Genomic DNA, 9399 nt, shown 5'->3' with positions numbered 1-9399 from the left:
GGCAGATTAGTGGTCTTATTTAGCATAACTTCCATCAATCTTTTTGCTTATTGTTATAAACAGGTGTTCTTCAAGTTAAGCCGTTCTCAATAACAGGAAGCTACCCACAAAAAGATCCACACAACTTAGTGCATAATCAACACCAAAGCAGAGAAAGGAATCATTTTTTCCTGACTCCACTGTCCTGTGCCTTTAGCGTTGCCATCACCTACAGGACTTGGAAACGCAGATGGTACAGCTTCCTCCCAGCATTTCTAATTTTGAAGTGAGACCCAAGATTGTATGTTTCTAAAGGATTTCCCTTTTCTATCAGTGTCATGGGTCCACCACTGCCCAGTTGGACCTTGAGATGATTAAGTGATTTCTTCCAACATCCTCCCCTTTCTTTAGAATGTGGGGCAAGTGAGTAGGTAATTTGCTTCTGGGAATCGGGATGAAGACAATCAGGTACAGTGTGATGATGGCTTCGGTTCTCTCTTACGTGCCAAGGTGTTAAGCTAGTTTGGTGAATGTATGGATGAGAGGCTGATAAATCCTCTGCTCCTCCCCCACCCAAAAAAAAAAAATATTCCAACCAACCAAGCAAAACCCCTTGGATTGGAATTGGCACAAGATTAATGTTCTGAACTCTTCATGATGCTAATTAAATACCCTTGTTGTCATCCTATGAAGAGTCTTCTTATGAGTTTTAAGCTGCAAAAGCAGGATGTACTGTGGTGGTAGAAGTAGCTCTTAGTAACGCAGAAGGAATTTCTGTGAGAAAGCTTGCCTCCCATCCATTTCAGAGCTAAATGATCAAAAACCATAGGAACCTCTGCTGCAGATTAAATCTGTGCAGCTCGTGCAATCTATTCACTGTGCCTGCTGTTTCTGGCTCCAACCCAGGAAGAATCAACCAGTCCAGAGAAGCACCACACAGTAGGACACAAAACAAGAAGAAAGCCAGACTTCACTGCCCCCTGTGGCTTCCCATCTGTAGCACCTTTATCTAAAGATAAAGCAGCTCAGATCCAACCTCCAGTGAGGTTCCTCCAGTGAGGTTTCATTGCTACAACAGACAGGGTGATGCTAATGCTACTTGACTTTTATACTTAGAACAACCTGTCAATTTTAAGTATCTGAATAAACTCATAACTGCTAATGGACCTGCATAGAAATTCATCAAGGGACAAGGGAGCAATGAGTCTGCTAATCTTGTCTCTAAAGCTTTAATCATTTAACGTACCGCTCCTATCCATAAATCTACCCATTTAACAGCATTGAGATTATTTTCCCAGGCACAGGCACGTGCACTAAAGGCCAGCCAAATGCCTCAAGCTATCCCTCAGCACCTTCACTCTCTGGTGAACTGCACCAAGGCCTCAGGGCCTGAACAGGAATGGGTGCACACACCAAAGCCCAGCCAAATGCCACAATCTACCACTCCATGCCTGCACTCTGGCAGACTGAACCAAGGCTACAGGGCACTGGTGGCCACAGCCAGGGTTTCCAAAGCCCAACCAAGCACAAGATAGTGTGTTATACCTACACTCTCTCAGACTGAACCTTGGGATACAGAACACCAGCATCAGCATCTACTGGCACAGTGGGGAGCCCAGGGTTTAGAGCAAAGTCTGCCCCAGCTGAACCAAGGTCACCTGCATGATCCAGGGAAGGGTTCTCTGATCCCCACAGGTGAGAGGTCTCGACCTACAGACCAATGAACTGTTCTCCATGGGCAGTAAAGGACACCAGAAACTACCACCCAATGTCTAAACAGCAAGACGACTAAAGGCAAGTGTAAAAAACACAAACAACAGAAGCCAAAATATTATGACATCTCTAGAATACAGTTATCACAAACGAATTAACCCTGAAAACTCAAACACAACTTAAGCACAAGAAAATTGCCTCAAATTGTTCATAATGTAGATGATAATGGGGGAAATAAATAAAAGCCATAAACAAATATGAGAAGATGCATCCAAACATATTGAGGACCTTAGAGAGAAGCCTAATGAGAGAAAATGAAGAAATCACTGGAATTCATGAAAATGCAAACAATCTGATGAAGGAAATGAATAAAACGCTTCAAGATCTGAAGATGAAAATGGAAATAATGATAAAAGCACAGACAGCAGAAAACCAGGAATGAGAAAACTTGGAAAAGAAAACAGGAAGTGTTTTCACCAGTAGAATAAAAGAGATGGAGGAAAGAATCTCAGGTGTAGAAGATACAATAGAAGAATTTGATGCAACCACCAAAGAAAATGTTAAATCGGAAGAATTCCTGACACAAAACATCCAAGAAATCAGGACAACATGAAAAGATGAAACCTGAGGGTAATAAGAGTTGAGAAAAGAGAAGAGGCCTAGCTCTAAGGTCAAGAAAATATTTTCAACAAAATCATAGAAAAAATTCCCCCAATTTAAAGAAAGAGATACATATAAACACACAAAATGCCTACAGAAGGCCAAATAGAATAGATCAGAAAAGAAAATCCTCCAGCCACATAATAATCAAAATACAAAATGTACGGAACAAAGAAAAAAATATTAAAAGTGACAAGGGAAAAGGCCAAGTAACATATAATGGCAAACCCATCAGAATCATACCTGACTTCTCAGCAGAGACCATAAAAGCCAGAGGGGCCTGGGTAGAGGTCTTGCAAACCCTAAGACACCACAGATGCTAGTCCAGACTACTATATACAGTGAACATTTCAATAATCATAGATGAAGAAAACAAACAAACAAACAAAAACACTACCACAACCAACATCAAAATCAAGAGATGTAACAATTACTGGTCATTAATCTCTCACAGTATCCATGGTCTCATCTCTCCAATAAAATGACACAGACTAATAGAATGGATTCATAAACAAGACCGAACATTCTCCTGCATTCAAGAAACATATATCAGCCACAAGGACAGACATTACCTAAAGGTAAAAGGCTAGAAAAAGGTCTTCCAAGCAAACAGACACAGGAAGCAAGCTGGTGTAGCCATTGTAATATCTATTAAAATAGACTCTCGATCAAAATTAATCAAAAAAAAATGAGGAAAGACACTTCATATTCATCAAATGAAAATTAAAACAAGATGACATCACAATTCTGAAAATCTATGACCCCAATACAGGGGCAACCCACATTTGTAAAAGAAACATTAATAAAGCTTAAGCCACACATCAATTCTCCACACATTAATAGTTGGAGACTTCAGTACCCCACTTTCACCAAAGGATATGTCAATGAAACCGAAGATAATCTGAGAATTAATGATACTAACCTATTGGAACACTTCCCTTTGGTAGGAGGCCTGATGGCACTCAGAGCAAGGGGAAGCAGGCTATCTGGATGAGACCTGATAGGTTTTGATCATATAGTGGGGGAGGAGATGCCCATCTGTCACAGGTCTAGGGGAGGGAAATAAGGTGAAAATAAGGGAGGGAGGGGGAAATGGGAAGATATAAGTGAGGGGATAACAATCGGGATGTAATCTGAATACATTATTTTAAAAACAAAAATAAATGAAATAATTTAGAACATAAGTAAGCATGCTAGCAAGTATTCAACAACAGTATTACCCAACACCTTATGTATGGCATATGTGACCATGCTTTTGTTTTGATAATACCCATCTAGTGGGTTACATGGTATATCAGATTATCCCTGGGCAACTGTACTGTGTTGCTGTATTTTATGTAAAATTTTTCAATTGAATTCCCAAATAAAATATTCATTATAAGGAACAACAACAACAAAAAGATTATTTTCAGATTCTGAGGTTTTGTTTCCATCCACCATATATAAAATAAAGAAACTTCCTTTTTTAACGTCATTTTCAGAGAAAACATATATAATCATTTAGAATTATCAAAATCCCAAATATAGTGTCATAAAATATTTGTTATGGACTATCTTGAAATACTATGCAGACATAAGGAAATAAGCATAATATGTTCTACTTATGTCAATAAATGTAAATGGTGCATTTTTTAAAGGTCTTACAAAACTTAATAGTGCAGACCAGTCAACAATTGCCTTTTTTTTCTTCCAGAAATATTTTAATAATAATTGGCCTTTTCCAAGAAACACCCACTGCATGGCCATTAGTAAAACAAGAACTGTAACAAAATAGAAAATCTACCACGTGGCTATGATTTAAAGAAGAAAAGGCACAGCCCTGAGCATCTTAGCCAAGACAGATATTCAAGCCAAATCCTTCTCAGAGCCCCAGCAGGAGCCCGGACGGACAGCAGAGTAGAGCATAGAGCGTGGCGCCCAGAGCCACGTGAGCTCAGAGGTCTCGCAGCAGCACCCTCCTCAAAAGCCTTCAATCTGAGGAGTGATTTTAGGATAAAGCAGAACAATATCAACAGAACATACATGTGATCAAAAAAAAAAGTCTACAGTTCTGTAGATTCACTTACTGTGAATCTGAAAACGAATCTAGAATCTTTATTACTTTTCTTTAGACAGCTGTCAGGATCGGATTCAGATAAATAAAAGTCACGCTTTTGCTTGGTTTTGTTATCAGATTTAGGGGTTTGTTTTCTTGTGGGGATTTTTTTTTTGTCCTTTGTTCCTGTTTTTCTTTTCCTGTTTTTCACAAATACAAATAAAACATCAAAAATTTTACCTCCAAAAAAATTGAACAGTTCAATGGAAGTCCTTAGCTGTGTCCCCGACGTTGACAGGCTCCATCACAACTTAAAATCCAGGGGTAAAAATGTATTTCCGACTGTTTGGAGATTACATGTCAAGAGAACAAAGTTCTGGAAACACCGTTTATTCGACTAGCCACAGCAGCACGGACGCAGCGTCAGTAGCCAAACACGCAATTTTTCTACACCAGAAAGGATATACAATATGGATTTTTCCCGCTTCTAAAATGTTTATCAAGTCCTGTGTGTCCCAACAAATGAATATCCGTTGTCAGTGAAAACCGAGACCCGCGCCTTTGGGGAATGATTATTACACTCCAGTCAGTACATTCAGCATGAGGAGGAAGGCCAGTCTCTCCTCCTCTTTAAAAATCTATTCCTCCTAAATTATCTTTCTGGAAAACTGGAAGTGAGGAGGAGAGAGGGGTGGGGAGCACACGTGATGAACACAAGCAGAACTAAAATTGTACAAACTCAGGCAGTTTATAATAGACTACTGTGAGGCACCAAAGGCTTGGCTGAAGGAATCCATCATCCGTCAGAAGCCGCGACGGTGTGTTACGTGGAGATCTGGGCCAAGCAATTCATTGGTTTGTAGTTGTAATTTTACTGCCCACGCCAAACTCTGGCTTCTATACGCTGCCTCCTCGGGGAGGGCCTCACATGCGACTTCTTTGCCCACCACAGGTCCTCCAGGTCCCGGAAGGTGATTATCGCTGCGGACACCTTCCGTGGCAGCTCGAGTCTTCTCTTCCACATTCAGAAGGACCGCTCCTTGGAACATGATCGGCCGATTGTTAAGGATTTCTGCATAGGCTCAAATTTATCAAACACAACAAAACCGAAGTTGGGTAACTTCCCGCCACTGCAAATGCGCACATCCATCATGTTCTCATACTTTTGAGGGGAAAAAAAATCCTTCAGTTCTGATTTGTCAACCTCATCTGGCAGGTTCCTGGTGAAGGTCTGAAGGCTCTCAGGATGCCTCGCCGTCCTCGAAGGGTCCACATCTCCTGATTCACCAGCTTCTGTGGAGAGATACTGATCCGTTGCTCTCGAACTCGCTGCTCTCCCTGAGGATCAGGCTTAAATTCTGGATGGGCCTGTGAAGGTGGCACTTTGACTACAGGAGGTGGTGTCCACGCCACTGGAACAGTCCCACTGGGAGGAAGGTTCTTGCTAGTCACAGATGCCCAAGAAAACGTCCTCAAGTCATCCCGTTCTGGGGCCATGTTCTCTGGGGCCGGGGAAGCGCTTATCTGCACGTCCTCAGGAGCAGCTTCTCCCAGCGCAGGCTCAGCCTTGTCCTCTTGGATGTCGGGCACAGGTTCTGGCTCCGGCTCCGGCTCCGGCTCCGGCTCCGGCTCCGGCTCCGGCTCTGGTTCTGGCTCCAGCTGCACAACAGGGTCGTCTAGCTGTTTCTCCAAGTTTTTGTGATAGTCTGATGATAGAAAGTTCCTGAATCATCAGGCACCACGTCTGGTGTCTGCTGTCTTTCCTCAGGTTCCTCTACTTCTTCCTCAGACTCCTGTTCAGGCTCCGTGACAAAGCCATCAAAGACCCCATGTTGATATCTGAAGAGCTCGTTGTGAGCATAGAGTTTGTTGGTAACGGAGCCCTCAGGAGCAAGGACAAAGGGCTGCATGAACTTCCACAGAGCCGGATGGTTGGTCGCACAGTAGCCCCTCCACTTGGACCACCACCCCGTCATTCAGAGTGGCGTGAGCATCAAGACAGAGGATGTTGGTGGGCAGTTGGTGAGGTTTTGTGGCATCACTTTCCTGTGGATTCCCTTCTGCTCACAGACTGCTTCTGCTGTGTTGGAATCCAAGCCCCGTGGATAAAATCTGTGCAGCATGTCCGGGGCTTCTTTCAGCAGGGTGTAGTACTGTCCACAAACTCTTGCCCAACCAGCAGGGGACTAAGCCTCTACATAACCACCATTTTGGTCCATTCATCCTGTTCAGCTGAACAATAGAACAGGGCTGCTGCGTGAGAGGAGGTGGCTGCATCCCTTGCAAGATCTAACTACTGTTTCTTTAAAAAATGTTTGTATGATATTGGATTGACTCATTTCCTAAACCGTTTTAATTTTTTTTTCTATCGGCAATTAATCATTCCTACAAGATGCACATCTGCCATAAAGAAAATCTAAACTTTTCATATGTATGATATAAGGCATGTACCTTCTATGCATTTTTAAAGCCCTTTGTATGCTAGCAAAATAGCATAAAGGAACGGGACTATGGGAAGTCACAACATAGGCACACCAAAACATTTTACAGTAAAATAAATGTTTTAAACCTAAACATCACTGCACTATTTTCTGCTTGAAAGCATTGTGTGCCATGTTTTTTTCTGTTGCTTTTCATTGGTTTTTAATCATTATCCGTTAACTTTAATAGGAGGTGCCCATGCATCTTGAATTTACAACCAAATTAAGGCACATTGTCACAAAACATAATAAATGCTTATCTAACTATGTAAAATGAAAAATAACTCCATTTCCAATCAACATGTGCTGACTTGGCTTCTAAACTGTCCAACAAAATTTGTGTTCAAATTTAAAGTATTTTTTGTTGTGGTTACCAAACTGAATGTGAGATTTGGGGACATTTGTCAAATAAACATTACCTACAGACATCACTTTAAGGAAATATAAGAGATTTTCTACAAATGGGTCAAGGAATTTTTATTGTCTCAAAGTAAGTAAAACCATAACAAAGCTTTGCCTGTATTTTTATAAGTTTATTTAGTTATTCACTTTGTACACTGGATGCATCTCCTCCCTGCCCACCCGCCCACCTTCTTCACCCTTTGTGCCCTCTCCTTACTCTCGGAAAGGGGAGACCCTCCCCCCATCAACCCACCCAGCACATTAAGTTGCATCAGGACTGAGCAAATGATCTTATACTGAGGCCAAGCAAGGCAGCCCCACTGGGGTGGAGTGACCCAATAGCTGACAGCAGAGTCCATGTCAGAAACAGCCCCCATTTCACTTGCTGGGGGACCCACATAAGGATAAAGCTGTCCATTGGTTTTCTATATATATGTGGGGTGGGTAGGTCCACACCATGCCATGCATGCTCTTTTGCTGGTGCTTTAGTGTCTGTTAGCCCTCCTGGATCTGTTAGTTAACTCTGTTGGTATTCTTGTGAAGCTCTTGTCCCCTCTAGATTCTTCTATCCACCCCACCCTACACACACACACACACACACACACACACACACACACACACACACATACACACACACACACACACACACACACACTTTCACAAGACTCCCTGAGCTCCACTTAATGTATGGCTATGAGTTTCATCATCTGTTCTATTCACTGCTGGGTGGAGCCTCTCAGAGGTCAGTTATGCTAAGCTCCTGTCACAAGAGTAGTGTTAATAGTGTCAGAGGCTGGCTTTCCCCCACCGGTTATGTGTTAGTGTTATATATTTAACTTGAATATATTCTCCATCTACACCATTGCAAAAGCACAATAAATATAATACCCAATCATAGTAGAAATAAATTAGGGCAAGTGTTAGACAGTAGAGAACAAAGCAGTACTATAAAAAAAAAATCAGAATTCTAGGGATGGAAAGATGGCTCAGCTGTTAAACGCTAGGCTCACAACCAAAAATCAGTATTCCAGTATCAGGCAACATACCACAGCTCTAAATGACATTTTCATAAGTTCTGAGTAGTATTAAAAGAAAGGTAAGCATGCTATGACTCTATATGAGTACTGATTGTAACACAGCACAAGGCGATGTCATGGTCTATAAGTTCACCTGGGTTCTGCTTGTTGACTATATTGCCCACTTGCCTTACTTAGAACGGAACAGTTGCTCTAGAGTAGTCAGCGCCTTATGCTACCCACTGACTGACGCTATGAGTGATTACAGACCAAAGGATGAAGGGGGTGAGCAGAGGAAGAGAGGGAAAAGGGGCCTTTAGAACTAGCCAGGCTCAGGTTGAAAACATACTGTGCCATATCCAAAGTAAAAACCTTGGCCAAATTATTTGCCTTCTCTGTCTTATTTCACTTAAAAAATGAAAATAGTAATAATACCCACTTTCTAAAATTGTTAAAAAATATTCCATGTCACAACATATGTTAAAATCTAGTATAATATAGGTTTTCAGTAAATGGCAGCTGAGTTTTTACATCATGTATACAAAGATGCTTTTGGAATATGATGTGTTTTCCAAAGTCAAGTCACTAATATCATGCTCTATATTCATATAATGTTATAAGAGATTCTCTCAGGAAAGAGGCCCTGTGCTGTGTGGTCTACATTTATTTTCTCTGCTCATGTCTTTCCTTTGTCCATCCTATATTTTCCTTTAAACTCTTTACAGGGGGGTCTACTTTTCCCACCATCTTTAAAATCTATTATTTCACTTGCCATTTGACCACAGAGCACTGTACTTATTTAATGACTCTCTTTACTAAATTACTAATAATTTACCACAGTCTGGTATAATTATAAGCAAATATTCCTGTCCTCCAGATAGTTCCTTCATAAGTTTCCAGCTCAGAGAAACCTCATTTTTTTTTAAGCAATAGTGTTGTTCATGCTGAATTCTCTCCCCATCTATGTCACAACTACCGTAGTTTCATAAACAAATGTCTATTTTTTTTTAATTACAAAGAAATAACATATCCATATGCTAGATAAGTGCCTGAAAGATAATGCCCGAAAACTTTTTAAGAATTACACGCTGCAGCTGATGCGCAGCAGGGACCA

General features: G+C 41.3%; 1 pseudogene across 1 annotated transcript; it reads right to left on the bottom strand.

Annotated features, from left to right (window-relative positions):
* Positions 1–5236: 5236 nt before the first annotated feature.
* Positions 5237–6569, bottom strand: LOC311604623 (ras GTPase-activating protein-binding protein 1-like; annotated as a pseudogene). The gene has a single exon. The product of its transcript is annotated as a ras GTPase-activating protein-binding protein 1-like (transcript).
* Between the last annotated feature and the right edge of the window lie 2830 nt (positions 6570–9399).

This window comes from Acomys minous (assembly GCF_964271855.1).
Source record: "Acomys minous genome assembly, chromosome: 9".
Lineage (NCBI taxonomy): Eukaryota > Metazoa > Chordata > Mammalia > Rodentia > Muridae > Acomys > Acomys minous.
This window is presented reverse-complemented; position numbering and strand designations above follow the sequence as displayed.